The following is a 24,429-nucleotide window of genomic DNA, read 5'->3' on the forward strand; positions in this document are numbered from 1 at the left end:
GTAAATAGGTTATCCTGCTAAAGCCCAAACCTGATCAGCCTAGAAGTTCTAGACACTCTGTCCCTGACAGTCCTCCCTGATGATTTAAGGGAATAAGTATTTCTGGCCCATCTGCATCATCAGTTAGGAAGCACTACCTAAATTGCCAGCTATAATTTGGAGCACTCCAAGAGAAAAATTAACATTTTCCCCCAAAAGTGACCCTGGTACACAGGGTCAGATTCAGAACACTGCACTGGACCTCAAGCTTTAGAGAGGTCTGGTCTTCCTCTGTCTATACCTTGATCATGAGGCCAGCTGTTCTTGGAGCCTAATTATGTACCCATCTGCAGCCTACATGCCCTCATCTTCAGCAGGACCCCAAAATTTCCCATCTGCTTCCAAGGTCTGCTTTTCCTTGGGTTGGTTCTTCCGAGGATAGACATCCCCACCACTAATATGTACAACCTTAGACCAACAGTTAAAGATCGGCTGTCTTAAGGATACGTGGGAATGTACAGGCAGGTCCCATGAAGTTCCTCACATGTAAGGAGCCTGGAGAAGAGATGAGGATATGGAGCTGTGGGGGTGACTCCCTGCACTTTACCCTGTTCTAAAGCAGAATTCAGGAATCTGAATTCTCTCTAACCTAGGTCACTATGAAGCTTTATTTGTTAAGGCAGGCAACAGGATATCTTTCTTAGCTTGATTTATAACTTGTAAGTTTTCACACATATAGCATATGGACTTCCATTTGTACTCTTGCCCCAGTCCCAAAAATGGTAGGGATGGGCCTGGAAAAGGATTTAAAACCCTGTCACATGAGAAACAATTGAAGAAAATGAGGACATCTAGCCTGGAAAGAGAAAAGGCTGGTGAAAAGATGAGAACCAGCCATTTTTCAAATGACATCTATAGTTATCTCGCAAAAAATAAAGTAAATCTGTTTGATGTTGGAAATGCCCAGAGGTATGTTCCAATTTAATACAACGAGTAATTTTTTTTAACAATCAGAATCCTTTTTTAAAAAAACCTGATCTATCAGGTGAATAAATTATTTTCAGAAATTTAATATACAGAAGTAAGGATAGGTGGTCACCTCCCAAAGTTAAGCAGGAAAAATTCATATACTGGAGAAAGGTTAGGCCACATATTCCCTAGAGGCCTGTGAAACTGTGGCATCTGGTAATCTCACAAAGAGACAAGTAGTATGAGACACAGTTACACCCTGAAGTAACTTTTCATCCTTAAAAAAACTCCCATCAGCCGATTCTTTTGTTATTTGCCTCCTCACAAAAAATAAGGGTGAATACCACCATGCTACAAAATAAAATACTTCAGTACTTCAGTCTTCAAACTGAAGCAACCCTATCTCATAGGGTGGAGATATTTTTCCCACCTTCCACAAAATTATAACCTTCTCTATTACTTCTAATCAGATCCTCTGAGTTGCCATGATCACTAAACACCCTGTTCTATTCCTACAACAGACTCAGTCACCTTTCTGTCATCAAAAGGTATTTATTAAAAAAAAAAAAAAAAAAAAAAAAAAAAAAGTATTTATTAAGGCAGAACACTAAGAATACAGCAGGTACCCTGACAGGTGCTTGCCCTTGAGAAGCTTACGGAGAGGGGGATTATACATTAAACACATGCACAAATAAGTAATAAGCAAATATGAAGAAAATAAAACAAATTGATATGGAAGAGAGATAAGGTGGTGCTGAATACAGGTAATCAGTCAAAAAGACCTCTAGGAGCTGGAGATGTAGCTCAGATAGGGCTCACCCAGACGGAAGGAAAGAAGAAAAGAAGAAAGAGAGGCAGGGAAGGAGAAGGGGAGGGATGAGGGACAGAGAAGGAGAGGGAGAGAGAAGGGAAGGGAAAGAAAAGATAAAAAAGAAAAGAGACCCCTCTGCAAGGAAAAGAAAGCAACCATGCACAGATCTAAAAGAATTACATTCTGGGGGCTGGGGATGTGGCTCAATTGTCTGACATGCATGAGGCCATGGGTTTGAATCCCAGTGCCAAAATAAATAAATAAATAAATACATTCTAAGCAAAAGGAATAACAATCACATATCCCTACGAAAAGTATGTGTTTACCTTATTCAAGTGAAAGTAAGAATATCACCCAATACACAACTGTTAGAATGGCTGAATCAAGGACAGACAACAAATACTGACAAGAATGTAGAACAAAAGGAATTTTCATTCACTGTTGATAGCAATGGCCACTTGAGAAGGTAACTTCACAGTATTTTTGCAAAACTAAATATACTCTTACCATATGATCCAACAATTGTGCTCCCTGGAATTTACTCAAAAAAGTTGAAAATTTATGTCCACATAAAACCTGCCTATGGATGCTTATCCTGGTTCTATTCATACTTGCCAAAACTTGGAAGCAACCAAGTTATCCTTCCATAGGTGAACAGAAAAATTATGGTGTCCAGGCAAAGGGACATCATATGGTGCTAAAAAGATATGGGCTATCAAGCCAAAAAAAGGTATGGAGGAATCTTAAATGCAACCTACTAAGTGAAAGAAGCCAATTTGAAAAAGCTATATAGTATAAGATTCCAACTATATAACAGTCTGGAAAAGACAAAAGTACAGAAACAAGATAAGATAACAGAAATAAGATCTGTGGTTATCAGAGTACAGGAGGGATGGAAGGAGGAACATGCAGAGCACAGGGGGCTTTTACCCAGTAAAACTATTCATACTAAAATGTGAGATATTTTACATTTGCCCACAGAATATACAACACCAAGAGTGAACCCTAATATAAATGGACTATGGGTGTCAATCTAAGCTCATCAACTGTAACAAATATACCACTCTGGTGAGAAATGTGGATAAAGGATAAAGGTATGTATGTGTGTGGGCAGAGAATATATGGGAAATCTCTGCACCTTCTACTCTGTTTTGCTGTGAACCTAAAATTTAAGTCTACAGGGGGCTGTAAGTATAGTTCAGAAGTAGAGTGTTTGCCTAACATGCACAAGGCCCTGGATTTAATCCCAGCACTGCAAAAAAATATTTAAAAAAAAATCCAAGGGCTGGGGAGATAGCTCAGTTGGTAGAGTGCTTGCCTTGCAAGCACAAGGCCCTGAGTTCAATCCCCAGCACCGCAAAAAAAAAAAAAAAAAAAAATCCAAGTCTACAAAAAAAATAAATAAAATAGGTGTGACTACAAAAGAGGATAGAGAAAGATGAGATTGGAAAAGAAAGCCAGGAACCAGCTTATACACTATTGATATTCTGGACTACACAAATTCTTACTGTTGTAGGTTGTTTTGTACATTGTAAAATGCTTAATACACTCCCTGGCCTCTGAGAGATGCCAGTAGAAACTCACCCTCTTCCAACTTGTTACAACCAAAAATGTCTCCTGACAGTTACAAATGCCTCTTAAAGACAAAGCTTCCCCTGGAAGATTATTGCTAATATAAGGACCTAACAAATAATCAAGAAGAAGGTTTTGTTTCCATGAAAAAGTTCTAAGTTTTAGTATAGAGTGTAGTGAGAAGCTAGTAAGTAAGAGAATGTAAAAATCTCATTAACATTATTTTGGCTCCTGTGATTGGGAAAATGAGGGAAAGGATGACATCAAGAGTAGAGGAAAATAAAAAAATTATTAAAAAAAAAAAAGAGTAGAGGAAAGGAAGACTGTTGGTAGATTTTCAGAAGAGAAATTAGCTTAGGTTTTAACAGTGACAGGGAGAGATGGAGTAAGGTCCAGTTTATATTCTAAAGATGGAGCTGACTGGACTTAACTGAGATGAGTAAGGAAAAAAAGCAAGGATGATTCCAGGGGTTTTGGCCTCCACAAGTGGGCAGAGGACGGTGCCACTTACCAAGATTGTGAAGGCAGGAGGGAGGCTGAGGACAGCATAAATGAAAGGAAGAACTTATAGTTCTGTTTTCTTCATGCTACATCTGTGGTATCTACTAGATATCCCAAGAGGTGGCATGGAATAGAATAAACCTAACACTCAAAGGGAAAAAATTAGTACTGGAGACAAGAATCTGAACCATTTTGCACATATAACTGATCTCTGAAACCATAAAAACGAGTGAATTACTTGAAAGCCCAGGGACATTTTCAAAAGGAAGTGGGTAGAGATAAACTCACAAAAAGAATCTAGAAAAAAAAAATGCATAGCTAAGGGGTCAGAAGTAGTAATCGGTGTAAAATGCTGATGAGAGATCATAGACACTGAAATAAATGGCCACTAGCTCAGGCAAGATTGTACCCTTGATTAAAAACAATTTCAGAAGCTGGGAATGTAACTCAGTAACAAATGCACAAGGCCCTGGGTTCCCCAGCACTACAAAAACATTTTTAAAAAGCAAAAACAATTTCAGCAGAGTAGCAGAACAAGACCTCAAATGGATCAGGCCAAAGAGAGAATTAGTGGTGAGGAAGGAGAGAGAGCAAACAGAAACAACTCTGGAAAATTTCTGCTGCCAAAATATAAAAAAGAAGGACCCAGCAGCTGGGGGCAGGGAGGGGTGCTGAAAAAGGAGGATCATAAGTTCAAAGCCAGCCTCAGCAACTTTGTGAGGCCTAAGCAACACAGCAAGACCCTGTCTCAAAATAAAAAATAAAAAGGGATGGGATGTTGCTCAGTGGTTAAACACCCCTCAGTTCAATCCCCCGTATGAAAAAAATAAAAACATTTTAAAAGCTTTAAAAAAAAAAAAAAAAGGAATTGAGCAGTAGTTGAAAGGGTCATAATTGGAGGACAGGATGATGATTAACTTATTCAATTAAAGTATCAGAATCTGATGACAGAATTTTATCCCTCTCTCACTTAACTGCCCAGAGAAAATGAGCAATAGATTATCCAAGAACCTACTGTTTTCACTCATCTCCCTCTGGAGTCCTGCTCTCACCTAGAAGGTACAGTAACAGGACCTAGCACCATGTTAACATCCTATATTCTCATCACTAAACAGGGACAGAGGAAGTAGAAGTAAATTATTTTCTTTCTAAGGCCATGACCCAGAAATCTCACACAGTACTTCCATTTACATCCATTTATCCAGAATTGAGTCACATGGCCACATCCAACTATAAGAGAAAGACTAGGAAATGTAGACTCTAACTAAATGATGTAGTCTTTATTTATTCCCTCAAATAAAGCCTGAGTGAATCTGTGGGCAATAGCATCTAGTGGACAATCAGTTATCACACTACCTGTAACACAAGCCATGTGTGCCTGCTACAAGAGATGATCCAATAAACAGAATGATAATTTAAGAAATAAATAATTGCAGGATTGAAAGCCCTAAAAAGTAAGAAAGAATGAGATCCAGGCACTTTTCATTGCCTCAGGGTCTTACATGCTTGACTTTTCAAAAGAAAGGATGCCCCTTGAACATATTTCTACTAAATTGAAATATGTAGCCTTTTCCTTCCATCTAGTAAATCAAGCAATGACACAAAATGAGTATGAAAATGTGGCCATGATGGAGCATTCTCACTTAGGCTGCATACCAACAGGTTGATTCAGAACTGTTGCTTCTGTCAAAGAGAGAATGATCAAATTTCAGAGACAGTCTACAAACTCATCTTGTATACGTTCAAACTCACAAGACCACAAAAGACTCCTCTCCAGTAGTATATCCCAAATCCTCAAACTACTGATTAATTCAACTGTCTCCCTATCTACTATTTTGTAATATTCTTTTTCCTAATATAGTTTTATCATCCTAATCAAATAAACACCTCCCAAGGGCAGAGACTCAATGGCACCTTCTTTCATATCTATTTTCCACCACATTCAGCATGGCATAAAGATACACAGATGTACTCAATTGCTACTGATAAAAGAAATGTGGAGCTAGATGCAGTGGCTCACCCCTGTAATCCCAGCAACTTGAAAAGTTGAAGCAGGAGGATCACAAGTTCAAGATCAGACTTGGCAACTCAGTGAGACTCTGTCTCAAAAAATAAATAAATAAAAAAGGTCTGGGAATGTAGTTCAGTGGTAAAGTTCCTTTGCATTCAAACCCCAATGCTTAAAAAGAGAAGAGAGATTTGGTTCCCCTCATTCTAAATGGGGTCAGGATTGCTGCTGAATGTGAATGACCACTGGATTAAAAACAATGAGCAAGTCCTGTCAGGATCTTCTTAGGTAGAACAACAGAAAATGCAAATGCATTTTTAAAAACTCAGCCAGGCACAGTGGCACACACTTATAATCTCAGCAGCTCAATTTGAGTCCATCCTTGGCAATTTAGGAAGACCCCATTTCAAAATAAAATATTAAAGAAGGGCTGGGGATGTAGCTTGTAGGAAAGTACCCCTGGGTTTAATCCTCAGTACTACCAAAAAAAAAAAAACCAGAATTTTGGAGTAGTAGGGCAGGGGTATAGATCAATAATAGAGCACTCGCTTAGCAAGCATGAGACCCTGAGTTCGATCCCCAACATCACAGACAAAATGATGATGATAATAATGTTGAAACATGAAGGGACCTTAGAGACCTCCAGTCTGACCATTCATTTTATATATGAGGAAAATGAGAGTCAGAGAGATGAATTACTTGTCTTAAGTCATAGACTATTCATAGCACAGCCAAGACAAACATCCAGGTCCTCCAGTCCCAGGTTCAAAATTCCTATTCCTATTAAAAATTACTTTTTTTCGGTCTGCCTTTATATTCTGGGTAATTACTGAACTTCACAAGGTATGTTCTTCAAAATTAATGAAAATGCTACTCATCTTAAGAGCCCTTTTTTTGTGGAGGTGCCAGGGATTGAACTCAGGGGAACATGACCACTGAGCCACATCCCCAGCCCTATTTTGTATTTTATTTAGAGACAGGGTCTCACTGAATTGTTTAGCGCCTCTTTTATGCTAAGGCTGACTTTGAACTCAGCATTTTCCCTCCACAGCCTCCAGAGTCACTGGGATTACAGGCATGCAGCACAGCGCCCCAGCAAGAGTCCTTTTGACTACTTATCTTTCCAATGAAAAGAAGAACAGGAATTATAAACACAAGGGAATAAAAACAGTGCTGCTGAATAGCCTACCCACAACCATGAGGCTAAACTCCAGAAAATAAAAATTTTACTGTTTTAGGACAAATGGAGGAATATCTCTGACTATGGTGCCTATATAGACAATTTGAACACACAGTAACACTTCCATGTATTTCCTATGTTTTCCATCCCTGCAACCTCCAATGTTAATGGATATGACAATTCAAGGTATAAAATATACTAACAAAAAGACAGAGAGCCATAAGGAAAATAATTGGACATTCCTAAAAATCTAGATCTTACATCCACTCCCAATATTCTAGTACATGTCCTTCTCATGAGAAATTTAAAAACACCCATTTCTCACTTCCTTTTACCTGCACCCCTCTTTCTCTTAAATACCCAGGGAAGCCCCCTTGTCTAAGTATACTGAAAATATGTAGTTATCTACTTTATCCAATTCTACATTTTACTACCTTAGGGAATATCCTTGTTCAACTTTCATATGTCCAGATAGGAAACCTCTGGTTTTATTTCTTTTTAACCTCAAAGAACATGCAGTCTCATCTTGAGGTGAGTTTTCTTTAGGTCTCTCCTTTTTTGAAGGGCAACAATTAGAGTCTTGTATTTTTCTGGTGTAGGACTCTATGGTTATTCGAAAGGTCACCTCCATCTCCAACCTACTGTTCCACCAAGGACAGTGTGGGAATTTAACACCCTCTCCTACCTCCCGAGATCATCTCACAGAATTTAAGCATCATCCAAAGCCATATATCCACACAATTTATAGGCCTACAAGAGTCATAAGGACCCCAATTCTGTTTTGTTTAATTCAGTCAGAACAATGGCCTTTTTTTTATTTGCTCACTCTTCCTTTGGGATTAAATAAACCAGCATCTGAGATCCAGCAGCACACCAAATTTCTCAAATGTAAAGTAATTTAAGCCAAATAGTTGAAAAAGCAGCTCACCATCAAAGTCTGTAAATAGTAAACTATGCCTACCATTGGGGGGAAAAAATAGCTTTTATAATTTCAACTCTAAAGAGGATGTTCCAGAGATGTTAATGCAAATCATAAGGAAGACTTAAGAGTGTATTACACATACAGGGAAGGTTATCTAAACTTGGTCAAATTAAAACAGGTTTTTCCCACATTTTTCTCAATTAAAAAAAAAAAGAAAGAAAGAAAGAGAAAAACAGCCAGTACCAAAATAGAAGTGATATTTAAACTTACCCTGCAAACTTAAGACTATTACCAGGAAATTACCAAGAACCAGAATCTATGAATAATAGAAGTATCTTTTCCCTCATTATTAATTATCTGAAATACATACGTATTTAGTAAATACAGAGTATAACATATAGGAAATTTCTCAAGCTATTCCAATTATTAGCTATTAACTAAACAAAAGGTTTCAGTAAAGGAGAAAATTTCAGAACAAGTAGCATACTACTCGGCTGAGGAGTATACAATACTTCAGGCATGCTTTTAGACTAGAATTTACAATCATCATGCGTCACTTACTGAGTGCTTACTAGATGCCTGGTATTTTGTTAAGCCTTGACATGTTTCACTTCAACCTCACTATGACATTCTAAGGTACTGTTCTCCCTTGATAACAATGAAGGTACCTGAAGCACCAAAATAACTTGTCCAGGACCAAAGTTTATAAATATCACAGCTAGCATTTTAATCCAATTCTCTCTGGTTCCAAAGTAAAAATCAGTACCTTTCCACAGCCCTTAACTTTATAATGCTATGACAAGAAACACTATGTGTTCTAATTAAGCAAAATATCTGAAGTCCTAAATCACAGTCGACAAATTTTTTTCTGTCAAGGACCAGATAATAAATATTTTAGGCTTTCCAGGCCATGCTGTCTCTGTCAAGCGTGCTCAAGTCTGCTGGAAACCAAAGTAGCCATAGACAACAAAAACAAGTAAGTGTGACTCTGTCCCCATAAAACTCTACTTAAGGACACAAACACTGGAGTTTCACATAATGTGTACATCAAGAAATATTACTCTTGAGTTTTTTCAACCACTTAAAATTTTTTAAATCATTCCTAGCTCACGGGCCATTCAGGTCTGCATCCTATATTTAGCCAACCCCAGCCTAAATAAGGCAGACAAATAAAAAATAGTTTTTGCCACTCACAAATCTTATCTTGTAACCTCCTTGGGTATTTTCAACTGATACTTTAAAGAAGCTCAAAATCTCAATAAATTTGTCCTGCTCCAAAATAACTGAAAATTCCAAGATTCTAAAACTGTAGGTATAAGAATTTTATCAATAATGATAAAAATCACAAAATTTTGGAACTGGAAAAAATCTAACACATTCTAGTCCCTTAGCTACATTTTTAAATTGTTGTTAACATTTAGGACAGCTTGCCAAGGACCAAGGATATAGCTCAGTGGTTGAGTGCTTGCCTAGCAGGCATGAGACCTGGATTCTATACCCTACCCTGCAAAAATAAATAAATAAGAGAGTTTACCAGGCCAATTTGCCAAGTGAAATAAGACTGTGTTCAATACCAAGTTTATATGTAAGGACAGTACTATCTTACACAGATGAAAACAGCTATACAAAGCATTTCCACATTCTTACTATTGTCTGATCCTGCACAACAGTATGAGGAGACAATGCAAGCTTTCTCAACCCTATTTTATAGATAAGGAAAACAAGTTCAGAAATGGCAAAGATGTGCTCAGGGGTGCCCAGGGAAGGTACACTCATCTATGAAGTGATAGAACCCCAAACACAGCCCAACTTCAAGTCCTGGCTGCCTCTTGACCACTTCCATAGACATCAGATTACATATTCATGGGTTAGAATCTAAAATTTCTCAAGGATGCTAGTTTTAGCCTTTAAAAACACAATTATGATACATTTTATTTTTCTTTAGCTACTACAGTCATCATAATGAAAACAGCTACTAGTGCCTAACATTTATTAAATGCATCTATAGGCAACAGTCTATATGTACACTGAGCAAATAACTATGTCCAGGTCAGCTTGGGAAGGGAAAACACTACTGAATAAGTCATCCAAAGAAAGAACAAGCAACAAAAATCTTAAATTGTAGCACCAAAAAGAAAGAAAGAGAGAGCGAGAGAAAAAAGTGATAGCAGAGAAGAATTTAATGCCTTTAAAGTCTCAGCCCAACTGCAGAGAAATTTCTGGTCACTGGAAAATGATGTGGGACTGGGTAAAGGAAATAAAAGGAACAAAACTACTACTGGAATTCAAACCAACATCAAAGGCTCTAATGACAGTTGAGCCTACCTCACTGGTTCTTAGTTTCTCCCTGGAAAACAAAACAGTTATATAACTACAGAACATTTCAACTAGTGTTTCCTCTCTGTCCCACTTACATCTTTTCTGCCCCACTACTTCACCCTGTCCCCCACCTCCATGTACAGGATCCTAAGTAAACTGGGCTGCCACCCTAGCTGTCTGGACAAGTCTCTGTCCAAAGTGCTGCTCTATCCCATGACTGCTAAAGTGACATGGTAGGAAAACAACTGGCTTAAACACAATTCCAACGTCACACCATTACAGATCCTTGTTGTATAAAACATCACCAAATGTCCAATTTTATGTCCACATGTTCATTCCTGAAACTGGAAATCACATTATCATAATACCTCAACTTCACAAATAGCCCTATGAAAAAGAATACACACCAAGGAGTGCTTGGAAAACTCTGAAGTTGTAACAGCAATTATTGTTTCTATTTCCTTCACACCTAAGTCCAAGGAACAAATGCGGACTCAGAGTTGGACTTCAATTCACTCAATACGAAAAAATACATCACTACTCAAAAATATCACAAAAAGATCCAATTTCTGAATCAAACTACATCTGTGTATTTTCAGAAACCCTGTACTATGCCACCATTTGCTTTTTCTTCTTCACACAAAAATATACAGACCACCTTTTCAAAAGCAACCAAGGTATTGGTAAAGTTATTCCCATTCAGACTTACTTAAAAGGTCTAAATCTGTGCCAAATAAGACTCTGAAAGAATGGAAAATAAAAGAGATGCTGACAACAATGCCACCGCCCAGCTTCTAGTTATCCATGTAGCATCGTGCAGTGCTCCAAGCATTTTACAAGCTGATTTTAATTCCAAGTGTAAGATCAAAATTATAATTATCCAAGTTCTATTTCCTAAAAAATAACTATTAAACTGCATCCCAAGCATCCTGCTCTGGGCCTCTACCCCCCCCTCCTCCTCCTCTAAGCTTCAGCCCTAGAAGGCGAGGTTATACAGGATCCAGAGGCAGACTAAGGCTAAGAAATCAAGTCCGACTTTCTCTCCCTACCTTGTCTTGTGTGCCATTTATGAAAATCTGAAACAAACATTTAATCTAGTCAACAAAATGAGAAAGACACCATGCAGGGGTGGCAGGGGAAGTCAAGGGGAAAAAAGGCACTAAGTCATCACTATCGTCCAACATGTAGCGCCAACTTCAGCCAATTGGAAAGATAAGAGGGAAAACTCCACCGGAGTCCTGGGGAGCAGACATCCCGCCCAGCTGCCCCCGCGCACACGGGGGCCGGGACCTGCGCTGTGGACGGTGGACAGCCCGGAGGAACGCTCGCGCCGGGGCTCCTGGGGAGCGCCCGGGTCCCCAAGGCCCGCCCTGAGCCATTCCCGGGGAGTCGCGGCTACTGCCGACTGCAGCCTGGGGCGCAGAGCACTGCAGCAGGCCAGGCACCCGTCCCAACGCCGCGCTCGCTGAGGCCGTGAGGAAACGCGGGATGCGAGCGCGGGAGGCCGTGGGCCCGCAGCCCCGAGCGCCCCAGGAGGCCGGGAGAAGAGTCCCGGGGAGGAGGAACGAGGAGAAACCCGAGACGGTCCCTCACGAACATTCGATCGGGAGGCTCTACTTGAAAAAGAATTTTTTCTGAGAGAGAAAGAATGGCCCCCGCAGCCTTCCCCGCGGCGCCAGCCCACGTCACCGGCGCCCCCGGCCCGCCCGCGCCCCGCCTTACCGAGCCCCGCGGCCCCGCCGCGCCGCGGCGTCGCTGCGCCCCGCTCGCCGCTCCGTGTCTGCCCTCCGCGGGCCGGGCCGCACGCCCTCCGCCCGCCGCGCCGACGCCGTGCGCCTAGAGCCTGGCCGCCCAGGGCCGCCGCGGGGGCTCGGCCGGGCGCCCCCAGCGCCAGAGCCGCATCCCGCCTCGCCACCCGTCAGGCTCGGGGGCGGGGGAGCCGGGCTCCCGGCCGCGGCCTCGAAGTCCCCACCTCCGTCGCGCACCGCGCTCGCCCTCCCGCGGCGGACCAGCCCCGGGGGACGCGGGTTCTCGGGCTCCAGAGCCCCTCACCCCGACGCCTTCCGGCCGCCCCCGCCCCGCTGGCCGGCGCGCGCCCCCGCCGGAGCCCGCCGCCCGCCCTGCCTCCGCCTCCTCCGCTCCGCCTCCTCCCGCACCCGCGACGCCCGCAGCGGGAGAAGAGGCGCGCCGCCGCGGCCGCGGGCACGAGCACGCGCAAGGAGGGCGGGCGGAGCGCGCGCGCGGCCGTGAGGCGGGGGCGCGCCAAGGCCTCGCCTGCTGTTGTCCCTGGAGCGCACGTGCGCTGCGGGGGGGCGGCGAAGGGCAGGCAGGGGCCCCTCCTCAGGGTGGGGTAGGGTGACCCGCTGGGGTGGCAGAGCGAGCCGAGCGCGGGGCAGGGGATGAGATGCTGCCCCAGGGGTCGAATGTGGTCTTTTGCCTCGGCCTCTGCATCGTGCTGTGGTGCAAAAATAAAAAACCTGCAGCACCGGCTACATCAGGGAAAGGCGTCCTCAGAGACTACGGCAGTGGCTCCTCTCCACTCCCAGCTGACCCCAGAATACTGTTGCTGCACCGGGGAGGAGAGGGGGGCGTTGCCGCAAGTCGAAGATCTTTGCCTCTCCCTCCCTTGCTCATTTGGGTGCGCAATCAACTCGCGATGCTTATTATTTAGAATCGGGATGGAGAAGTGCCTAAAGTTCCTGCAGTTGGCTTCTCCATTCAGAGTTATAGACCAGAAAATTGAAAGTGGCATATCAGATCAAGGGAGAGTAAAGACAAGAAAGGGGGAAAGAATAGCAAACCTGAATGTGCGTGGCTATACTGAAAAGAGATTTTGGAAGCATGTGAAGGAGCTTCCAGGAAACCCCCTGCCTGTGGATGGGATTGCCCTTGGTTCTTGTTCCTTTTGTTCAGCCTCCAAAGGCTGTGCAGCACTTCCACCTGCAACGACCATCGGAGTGACAGAATGCAGGAAAGATATCTTGACATTCTACCCTTTTCCATTTTTTTTTCTTTTATATATGTATCTTTCAATCCTTGTGACTCATTTTGCATCTGAATGTTGAGGGGAGAAGAGGGGTGTTAACCTATATAATTTACTCTTATTCTCAAGCCTATTAATTCCAAATACTGCATCATCTAATGTCACTGCAGTGATTTGGGTCCACTCAGCATTTACTCATTTCTATTGAAGCCGTTGAAAATAAAACAGGGCCTTGACTACAGTTAGCAAAATTTCAAGAGCATGATAAACCGGGATTTCACCACATTCTGAAGACAAGTTTGGGAGTGAACATGAACAATAATCTGCCAGTTTCAGTATAACCAAAATTTCTTTACAGACCAAGAATCTGCATGTTTTCTAACATGGAACTAGAGAAGAAATAGAATGAGACCCAAACTGGGATGGGAAAAATATAGAGACCAACTTTCAATAAGTGCAATAACTGCATCTCAACCTTCTACGGCAAATAGATGCATTTGGGATGCATAAGGGTCTTTGTGATACTTCTTAAGCGATAAAGAGTTGGGGGGGAGGCATGTTGCATGCCTGCAATCCCAGTGACTTGGGAGGCTGAGGCAAGAGGACAGTGAGTTCAAAGCCAGCCTCAGCAAAAGCAAGGCTCTAAGCAACTCAGTGACACCCTGTCTCTAAATCAAATACAAAATAGGGTGGGGGATTGGGCTCAATGATTGAGTACTCCTGTGTTCAATCCCCAGTACCACCCCCCAAAAAGAGAGAGAGAGAGAAACACCAAGGTAAACAATGAAAACTGGAGAACTTCAACATAAGACCATAGTTTAAAAAGTATTCTTTTATCTAATGCAGCAGCACCATGGGGTTTACCCTTGGGTCATAGAGCCATCTCTGCCTTAGAGCAACAAGTGTGTATTTGGTAGCTTGTGTCATTCTCCAGGTTTGGTAAACATTACCTGCAAATATCCTGTGATACTAAGAGGAGGTCTGTGTGGGATAGAAAGCACATCACTATGGAAAACAAGTTTTGCCAAAGACTGCAGTCTCTTGGCTACTCTCAGTTAAGATCATGATATTGCATTATTTTTGAAAAGACTTCATTCACATCCCAAAGTTTTGCGATAAAATCCTGAAACTTAGCTGCAACTACTGAATGTTAAATGGTTCAGGTGGTAGAGGTGAGTAATAAATAAAGGAGCTAGGATTTCTGTATCAGTCAACTTCCCATCACTATGACAAAATACCTGAGATATTCAACTTATGAGAGAAAAGAATTATTTTGGCTCATTGTTCCCAAGGTCAGTTGGCACTATTGTTTTTGGAGGAAAGGCAGAACATCATTGCAGGGAACCTGTGTTATAGCAAAGCTGTTCATCTCATGGAGACAGGGAAACAAAAGACAAAGAGGAGAGGGAGGAACGGACTGGTGTCTCAGTATCCCCTTCAAGGACATACCCCCATGACCTAACTTCATTCCACTAGGCCCCACCTCCTAAAGATTCTGCCATCTCCCAAAAGCACCACAGGCTGGTAACCAAACCTTCAGCATTTAGGTCTATTGGTGACATTCACAATCCAAACCATATGATGTATACATTGGATGATACAGATATTTTGGGTTAGACCCTAAAAACATTTTGGTAACTATCCCACTGTTTATATTATATGTAGTTCAGAGAAAGAACAAATGTACTGCACATGTGTTTTCCAAATGCCAGAGGTGTTTAAGCAAGTTCAAGGGTGTTGATACTCCTTAATCTGTTCTGAGCCAGCACTCCCTCTCCTGGGATAGAACTATCCAAATGTCCTATGAATCAGTACTTACTGCTGCTAACCTTGCATATAAACTCAAGGTTGTAATTGCTAGGCAACTCTGCAGCCATCTGACCTTGATGTTTCAGATGTTTGTAATCAATTACCTCTGTCCTAATAACACCCTCAGTGATTAAATTCATAAATCACAAAAATTGCAACATCCCCTAAAAAAGAAAACGTCTGTTCAACCATAAAATACTGCTAAGTAACTGAATTTGCTACCTGTTAATGGTTTGATTCAATATTTACAAAGTGAAGGGCAGGAAAGAGGATAAACTCCCCCCACCCTCTGAAGCTGTTGGAGGCCTCAGTCTGGCCTCCTTTCTCAGCCTTGGCACTGTCATCTTCCAGGAGGTGGCAGCTGGGCTCATTCCCCGCATCTCAGATCTGTTGCATTGCAGTCCCCTGTAGGCACTGAAGTAGCATCACGGTGCAGACAAGTTGAGCCAGCCAGGAAGGCAGCTACACAAATGACTGCAACACTTACCTAACCTTGACTTTCAGAGAGTCTGGGAATTGAGGGAGGGAGAAAGAGGAAGCTTATTTATACCCCAAACTGAAAAGAAAAATAAGTTGCTGAGAGTGGATCAGATTTAGTAAAGAATTTTCCCAAAGTGACAATTGGCATTGCCTTGCTTCCTGCCATGCCCCTCTCCCTGCCCCCACCAAGGGGAGAGCTTAATATTGTACCCCCATAAAACAGGACAACAAAAAAGGTTTTTGAGGAAAAAGACATGTTGTCTCTCTGTAGCATTCTCCTAGCTAATAACCAAGGCGTAGCCTCTCTAAACATTGAACCCTTTAAAACAACAACAAAACTACTATTGGACAGCATTTTAAGAAACATTAGTAGTCCTGTTCACTGAGATTTGACAAATCAGTGGTATGTTCATTGAAATGATAAACTTTCCATTTTTTCTCCTCTCCCCAACACATTTTGGTTTATTAGCCTCTATCACAATACTTAAGAACTTTTGATTATTCTTCCATGAAGAATTTGTTTCCATCTTTAAACTATAACAACAGTTGTACCTATCTACACGTCTGTTTTTTAATCCTTCAGCTGCTTTGTGGGCTCCTCCACTAAATCCTTCTCCTCTTCCAGAATTCTAAAGGTTGATTGCCCATGAGTTCTCACCTTGGGCCCTTCCTATTGTCTTTCTACATTCCCATCCTGCCACGATCTCTTCCATCCTGACTTCAAATAGCCTCCACTCACTGATGTATGTATACTTTTAACCCCAATCTCTTCCCAGGGCTGCAGGCTCATATATCCAGCAGCCTCGCTGACATTTTCACTTGGATAACTCAAACTTAATGTGTCTAAAACAGAACTCTTGACTGCCCGTATTCAAAATAACCCCAAAATTGCTTCCTCCAAGTCTTGCCCATCTAATGACTAAAATTCCTCTTTCAACCACCATATTCATTTCAACAGCAAATCCTTCCAGTTCTATCCTCAAAATTGAAACCAAGTCAAGCAGCATGCTTATAATCCCAGCTACTCAGGAGGCTGAGGCAGGAGGATCACAAGTTCAAGGTCAGCCTGGACAACTTAGCAAGATGCTGTCTCAAAATCAAAAAATAGAAAAGGCTAGCAGGTTTGGGAAGATAGCTCAGTTGATAGAGTGCTTGCCTCACATGCACAAGGCCCTGGGTTCAATCCCTAGCACTGCAGAAAAAAAAAAAAAAAAAGAAAGAAAGAAAGGGCTAGGGAATGTAGCTCAGTGGTAAAGTGCTTGCCTAGTATGTGCTAAAACCTGGGTTCGGTTCTCAGTAAAGCCCTACTCACTCTCTCTCTCTCTCTCTCTCTCTCTCTCTCTCTCTCTCTCTCTCTCTCTCACACACACAAAACCCTAACTCAATCTTTTCTCTCCCTCTTAGCTATGCACACCACATCTGTCCCTATGATCATTCTCCTGTGTGACTACAAAAGGCCCTACAGTGATCTCCCTGTTTCCATTCTTTACTCTCTGTGGTCTATTCTCAACATGGCTACCAAAGAATTTGTTTTTAAAACATTACTTTGAAAATATCATTCCCCCTGCTTAAAACCCTGTAGGATTCTGAGCTTTTAACCACACTACAATAAAATCCAAAGTCCTTTCCCTGATCTTTCCAGTCCCTTCAGCCCTGCTCACCTCTCTAATCTTTACCTTTTGCCATTCATTCTGCTCCAACCACAACCACCTCCTACCTTTCCTCAAATCTGCAAGGTGCACCTCACCTTTCACACTTTTAAATTAACCTTCTGACTCACTATACCTAAAATAGATCTGCCTTCTCTGTTCACTTACTCTGCTTTTTTTCTCTCCCACAGCATTTATGACCATGGAATTAAGTTGTGTAGTCAATATTTATTATTTGTCTCTCTCAGTAAAATATAAGGTCCATAAGGGCAGGAACTTTGTTTATTCACCATTGTATTCATATCAATGAATGAGTAAATAAATGGTACTACCAGGATACAAAATTTATTTGCTCACTTCTTATCTGCTGGTGCTTATTGCTATGGATCTATCTTTATACTTATTACAAACAGGAATTCACTCCAAATCAAATCAAAACAAACTATCCTGAAAATCTAAGAAAATATCAAGATTTAGCAAAGAGAGGCATATAGTTAATGGGTAATTTAATGCTTATAGGATAAGATCAAAAGTCTCACCTTGCAATTAGACTTGATTTATAGAAGTAAAGACAGAAAAATTAAAGTTAAATTATGTAAAATGCCTTCTCATTCTTAAACGAAATAATCACCATGTTGTAAAGGAATATGGTAAATTTTAGGAAATGCAAAACTTACCTTTCATTTTTTTTTTTTTGCCCCACCATGTAAATTTTCATAAGTCATAAGTTGGGTTTCCATCTATAAAATGGGCTTTCTCTCTTTCTTCTTGAGTGAGTATCATAAAGGTAGAATGATTTAATTATTATGAAAATGCTTTGGAAGAAAGAAAATTTGGAAATTAACAGTGATTACTATGGTTCCCTTTTTTTTGTCTAGAATTTGAGAATCAGGAAGAAAAAATCTTTTAAATTATATCTAAACACTAATGAAAATCAGCATTTCTAAATCACTCAGCATCTCTGAAATTATCAGAAAAAAATTTAGATAGCAAAGTGCTACGATTTGGATATGATTTAATTGTGTCCCCCATGTTTCATGTATTAGAAGCTTGGCCCCCAGTGTCACAAAGTTAAGAGGTGAGGTGATGGGACTTTTTTTTTTTTTTTTAAGATGAAGTCTCTCTCTGTTGCCTAACCAGGCTGTTATCAAGCTTGTGAGTCCTGCCTCAGCTTCCTGAGCAGCTGGAACTACAGGTGTATACCAACATGCCTGGCTAGTGAGAGAGTTAAAGAGGCAAAGCCCAGTGAGAGTTAGTTAGGTCACTGCGGGTACTGTCCTTGGAAGGGATTAAAATAACACTCATGGGAACCTGAGTTAGTCCTCTTAAGTGCAAGTGATTATTAGAGGGTGAGCCTGCTCCCCAGGAGTGCTCGATCACTGAGCCACATTTTATTTTTTATTTTGAGACAGGGTTTCTCTAAGTTGCTTATGGCTGCACTAAGTTGCTGAGGCTGGCTTTGAACTGGCAATCTTCCTGCCCCAACCTCCTGAGATGATGGGATTACAGACAAGTGCCACCTTTCCTGGCTCTCTCTCCTGCTAGTATCCATTCTCACCATGATGCCATCTGTTGTCATGTGATACAATGGCAGTGGAGTGCTAGAGTCAGCACATGCTATTTGGACCTTCAGCCTCCAAAACTATGAGACAAATAACCCTCTTTTCTTTACAAATTCCCCAGCCTCAGTTATTTCATTATATCAAAAGAAAACAGACTGTAAAGGTTTGGATCTGGAACATCCCCAATACAGAAATATTCAAAGATGGGAAAGTAATTGGATCATGATGGCTCTGATATCATCAGTAGATTACATGGATAGACTCACAGCTGAATGAATATTGGGAGGTGGTAGAAACTGTAGGAGGTGGGAGGTGGTTGAAGAGAGTAGGTCCTTGCAGGTGTGTCCTTCAAACTGTATCTCATTCCCAGTCTCTTCCTCTCTATGTGCTTCCTGGCTGCCATAACCAGATATGCTCCACCATGTCCTTTCATCATGATGTTTCAGCTTTCTACAGGTCTAAAAGCAATAGAGCCAGGTGACCATGGACTGAAAGTATGAGCCAAAATAAACCTTTCCTCCTTTAGGTTGTTATTCAAGTATTTTATCACAGCAACAGAAAGCTAATTAACACACAAACACACAAAACAACCCATAAAGTCATCCAAGTTTACACAATCCATTTTATAGTCAAATGTGAACCTGGTCCAGAAAATGAAAGGAATAGCATTAAAAAGTAAATATTTGTATAAAGTATTAATTCTGCTTCTCCCCACCCCCATACTGAGAATTGAACCCAGAGTGTTCTACAACTGAACTACATCTCCAGCATTTCTTAGTTTTCATTTTGTCACAGGGTCTTGCTAATGCTGAGGGCTGGCCTTGAACCTGCAATCCTCCTGCCTCAGTCTCCTAAGTGGCTGGGATTACAGGCATGTGCTGTTGCAATTGGCTTAATTCTGCTTCCTATAAAGCAAAATTATGTGGAGGTTCAAGAAAGCATTAATGTACAAACAGGGTAGATTACATTTCTCCAATGAGATCTTTAAGGTGCAGCAGACTGTCTGGAAAAGGAGTAGGGTGTAGGAACTTTTTGAAACTCTATCCCCAGGAAGCATGCTACTTTGGAGTATGTGCTTCATCGAAGTGACTTGGAAGAAGCTAAATCTCCCATTGTTGGCTGTAATAGTCATGAGATGTTCTTACTGCTCATGAGAAAACAGACACTCTCTCTCTCTTTCTCACACACACACACACACACACACACACACACAGATTTTACTGTAAACACATGGAATGCTCCACTCCTCCCTCAGAGCTCTCCTGAATCAGCACTCTACTCAGACACGTGGTGATGCTCCCAACCCCAAAGCCTTTTATTAGATCTAAAGAACTGAAGCCAGCGTTGAGGAAATGCATGGGAAAGTGACTTGGGAAAGCAAGAGATCAAAGAGAGGTCACTCAACTCTGGAGCTGCTGCTTTCCCAGGGTGCTCTCTACAATTCCCCTCCCACGATTTTGTCTTTTATAGCTTCCAGTTTCCAGAATTTAATGTAGCTCAGAAAGTCTAAAACATCTGTGTTTTCCTGCTATATTCAAAATACATACTGGATGAGAATTTAACCTATGTTTCTAACACTGAATGCAGTAGATGTGAGGTTTCCCAGGCAACTTGAGATGAACTGTGTAGAAAATTCTATATGGTATTTTTTTTTTTTTTTAGTTGTCAATGGACTTTTATTTATTTATATGCAGTGGTGAGAATCGAACCCAGTGCCTCATACATGCTAGGCAAGTGCTCCATCACTAAGCCACGACTCCAGTTCCCTACATGGTATTTTATTTTTTTCAAAAATCACTTGTACTTAGCTCAAGAAGTTATTTTATATTTAACTTTAAGTAGGGATGATCCCTAGATATATTGGGGGTTGGGGGTCATAATATATCAAACAAAACAATAAAACTATCCTATCAAAATATTATTCCCCTGTTCCCCACTCAATTTTTCCTATTATGTATTTCATGTTGAAAACAAACAGCATTGCTCCTCAGAGGGATATAAAAAACCAGTCTCAAGCAGAGTTGATAACAAACGCAAACTTACTAGTTCACTTCTTTCTCAGGTCATGGTCTAATTTTAAAAGTATTTCTCTGAGCTGAGTGTGGTGGCACACATCTGTAATCCCATCAACTTGGGAGGCTGAGGCAGGACCATTACAAACTCGAGGCCAGCCTGGCAACTTAGCAATTCCTGTCTCATAAAAACTAAAAAGGGTTGGGGATGTAGTTCAGTGATAGAGTGCCCCTGGGCTCAATCCCAGTACAGGGGAAGAAAAAGTATTAAAGTATTTTTCTGTAGTCCTTGATGGATTTTTAAAAAAAGCAAACAACCCCCACCTCTGACTCCTGGCAAAGAATACAGTACTACTATAGAAATAATAGATCAAACTGGTTGAGAAAAATATAATTTAGTTCATTCAGAGTGCACCTCTGTGTACTTTTCAGTAGAAGACCTAATGTTTCATCAAGTATGAGACTGCTGACTTTGAGAGAAACTGAAAGAGAGATTCAAAATCCAGCTAAAATTTGGTCTATTCTTTATGATAATAAAAGACATGTCACTTTTTGTTTGGTAAATATATATTGATAACTGGATAACATAAAACTGGACAAGAACATTATTTAAGAGTAATATAGCTGGGCAGAGTGGTGCACACCTATAATCCCAGCTGCTTGGGAGATTGAGGCAGGCGGATCACAAGTTCCAGGCCAGCATCTGCTCATTGGTAGAGTTCAATCCCCAGTGCCAGAGAGAGAGAGAGAGAGAGAGAGAGAGAGAGAGAGAGAGAAAGAAAAAGAAAGAAAGAAAGAAAGAAAGAAAGAAAGAAAGAAAGAGAAAGAAGAGAAAGAAAAAGAAAGAAAGAAAGAAAGAAAGAAAGAAAGAAAGAAAGAAAGAAAGAAAGAAAGAAAGAAAGAAAGAAAGAAAGAAAGAAAGAAAGAAAGAAATAGCTAGCTAGCTCAGTAGTAGAGTACTCCTGGTTCAAATCCCCAGTACCAAAAAAGAAAAAAGAGTGTTACCCATGTGGTATAATTCAGATCTTAAGGGTCCCCCAAAGACTCATGTGTTAAAAGCTTGGTCTCTTGTTTGGCACTACTGGAACTAGGTGGAACATTTAAAGAGGTGGGGATCAGTGGGAATTCCTTAGGTCATTGGGACTGTGCCTTGAAGGATATAACAGGACCTTGGCCCCTTCCTCTTCCTTTCGGTTCTTGATCTTGAGGTGAGTGGTTTTGTTCCACCACCCATTGTGGCTATGACATGCCACCACAGGCCAAAAATAACAGGACCAATTGATCATGGACTAGAACCTTGAAAAGTATAAGCCAAAATAAACGTTTATAATTATCTTTATAATTATGTCTTTATAATGATCTCAGATATTTGATATAATAATGGAAAGCTGATTAACACACCATGCATTCCAATACATGGAAGGAGATAATCCCTCAAAAGAGAAACGCCCCCTTTATACTCCCTTTCTTCCCACCTACCCCCGAGAGGAGAAAACAAAGGGTCCTGTGTTAACATGTTCACCTGCTGCAGTTGGCCCTAACTCTTTCCATGACTACAAGAAGACAACATCAAAGATGAATCCATATTCAGGTTCAGCAACTGCAGGTACGCACTGGTGCATTGATCAGGCAAAACACTGGCATTTCAAATGTCTAGTTCTTTTTGGGGTTCTACAGGCAGCTAAACCTGAATAAAGGGCAATTTTTCCATCCCAATCCATTTCACGATTACGAGCTCTGCTTCTGGTGGGGCTGGCTTTCACATCTTACACCTCCCTAATCCTGGTACAGTTTTTGGAGACAGATTAAAAACCTCTTTGGCATTTTTTTTTGTGGGGTCGGGCAATGCTGGGGATCCAACCTAGGGCCTCTCACATGCTAAGCAAGTGTTTTACCACCAAGCTAGATCCCCAGCTCAGAAGAATCCTTCTTAATTAAATTCTCATCTGCCTGGTACCATACAGATGATACCATACCAGCTGGAGGTTGGGCAAAGAAAAGTGAATGGGAATGTACCTCTGGTTTTCAATGCCTAGAGTTTAAGAGAGATGAAATCAGCAAGGACTAATCTATGGGGCATACAGACATCAAACAGCTGTGCAAACATTGGACAGATGCATAAATTAAATACAAAAGTAAATAAAGTATTTTCGTTATGTAAAAGTCATGCAGCTGCTGTTATTATTCTCTACTAAGGCTCAGGAGGGAAGGAGGGACATTAAGCTAAACAGATTGTATTTTTTCTGTTGGAGATGGTGTCAGCAGGAAGGAGCAGAAAGGTCACACATGGCTCGAGGAACAAAGACAAACTGTTACATAAACCGTTGTCTGCTGGAGCACAACCTCTAAACTTGGTCTTCAGAACGAACTGACTTTGTTTCTCAGAAATAACTTTTATATGTTGGGTTAGGCTTTTTAGAATCTGTGTCAGTAACTAATTTTAAAGTGTCATAGATGGCCCCAGTGACCAACAACAGCAGGAACCCAATGAAGTGACCTGAGAGATGCCATGAGAACTGTCATATGTCAAAGAATACCTTGATATTCTACATGTTCCCGGATGAAATAAAAAGAACTACAATATCTACTCTATTGGATACTCTGTCTGATAGCCTGGCGCTATGGAAATGTTCTCAGTCTTCCTTATGAACAAACTAGAGATGCAGCACAGGTTTATTTAGCCTAGATTCCCATATTCAACACCTGGAACACAGGATGCATGAATGATTGATGTATTACTAAGCTACTCATGAATCTCTCCTTATTTTAGGAGGTGGAAGAGAGGATGGCCTTCTGTTTATTTTCAATGAAAATATATTTTTTCCTCAGAAACGTATGTAGTATTCTACAGAATACACATACTATCCTATTTGAAAAGCAGTAAAGACATTAAAAAGAGAACTGGGCATGGTGGCATGCCTATAATTCCAGCAACTTGGGAGGCTGAGGCAGGAGGACCACAAGTTTGAGGTCAACCTCAGAAACTTAGCAAGGCCCTTACCCTGTCACAAAATTTTTTTTAAAAAAAGGGCGTCAGATGTGACTGAGTGATTAAGTGCCCTTGGATTCAATTCCTGATATAAACAAATAAATAAATAGATTTAAAAAGAGATAAAACAGTAAAAGTTCCTCATTAAAAAATTAGAAAAGGCAGTAATAGAGAAAAAGCCCATAATCAAAATTCAAAGATAATCACTATTAATATTTCAGTACATATTGGTATACATTTTAAATTTTAACAGCCAACAGGATCGTATTGAAAATAATGTGTGCAATTGGTTTTTCGCTTAATATTTTTAGCTTTACATGTCAATGCATATTTATGTCATAGCATAATTTTTATTTTCTTTCTTTCTTTTTTTTTTCAAGGCGTTGAGGATAGAATCCAGACCCTCATGCATGCTAGGCACCATACTTTAATAGCCCTATGGGGCTAGAGAAGTATCTCAGTGGTAAAGTGCTAGTAAGCGAGGTGGCTGAATTCAATCCCCAATACTAGGAAATAGAAAGTCCCCTATGGCAATGGCTGGTAGATCATCTTTTTGCTAAAGGTACTTGCACATCAAAGACTTCTGAGAATCAGAACCCTCAGGCTGGGGGTATAGCACCCGGTAGAGCATTTGCCTAATATTCCCAAGGGTTCAATCTCCAACGCATAACAAAACAAAATAAA

General features: G+C 41.0%; 1 protein-coding gene across 1 annotated transcript in view; it reads right to left on the reverse strand.

Moving 5' to 3' along the window:
- ARHGAP32 (Rho GTPase activating protein 32) overlaps positions 1-12,302 on the reverse strand; it is a 288,492-nt gene extending 276,190 nt beyond the window's left edge. Inside the window, exon 1 of the mRNA XM_079104113.1 lies at positions 11,984-12,302. The gene's annotated coding sequence lies outside the window, so the exon portion shown is untranslated. The remainder of the gene's footprint in view (positions 1-11,983) is intronic.
- Between the last annotated feature and the right edge of the window lie 12,127 nt (positions 12,303-24,429).

Source organism: Sciurus vulgaris (assembly GCF_902686455.1).
Source record: "Sciurus vulgaris genome assembly, chromosome: 11".
NCBI classification, from domain to species: Eukaryota; Metazoa; Chordata; class Mammalia; order Rodentia; family Sciuridae; genus Sciurus; species Sciurus vulgaris.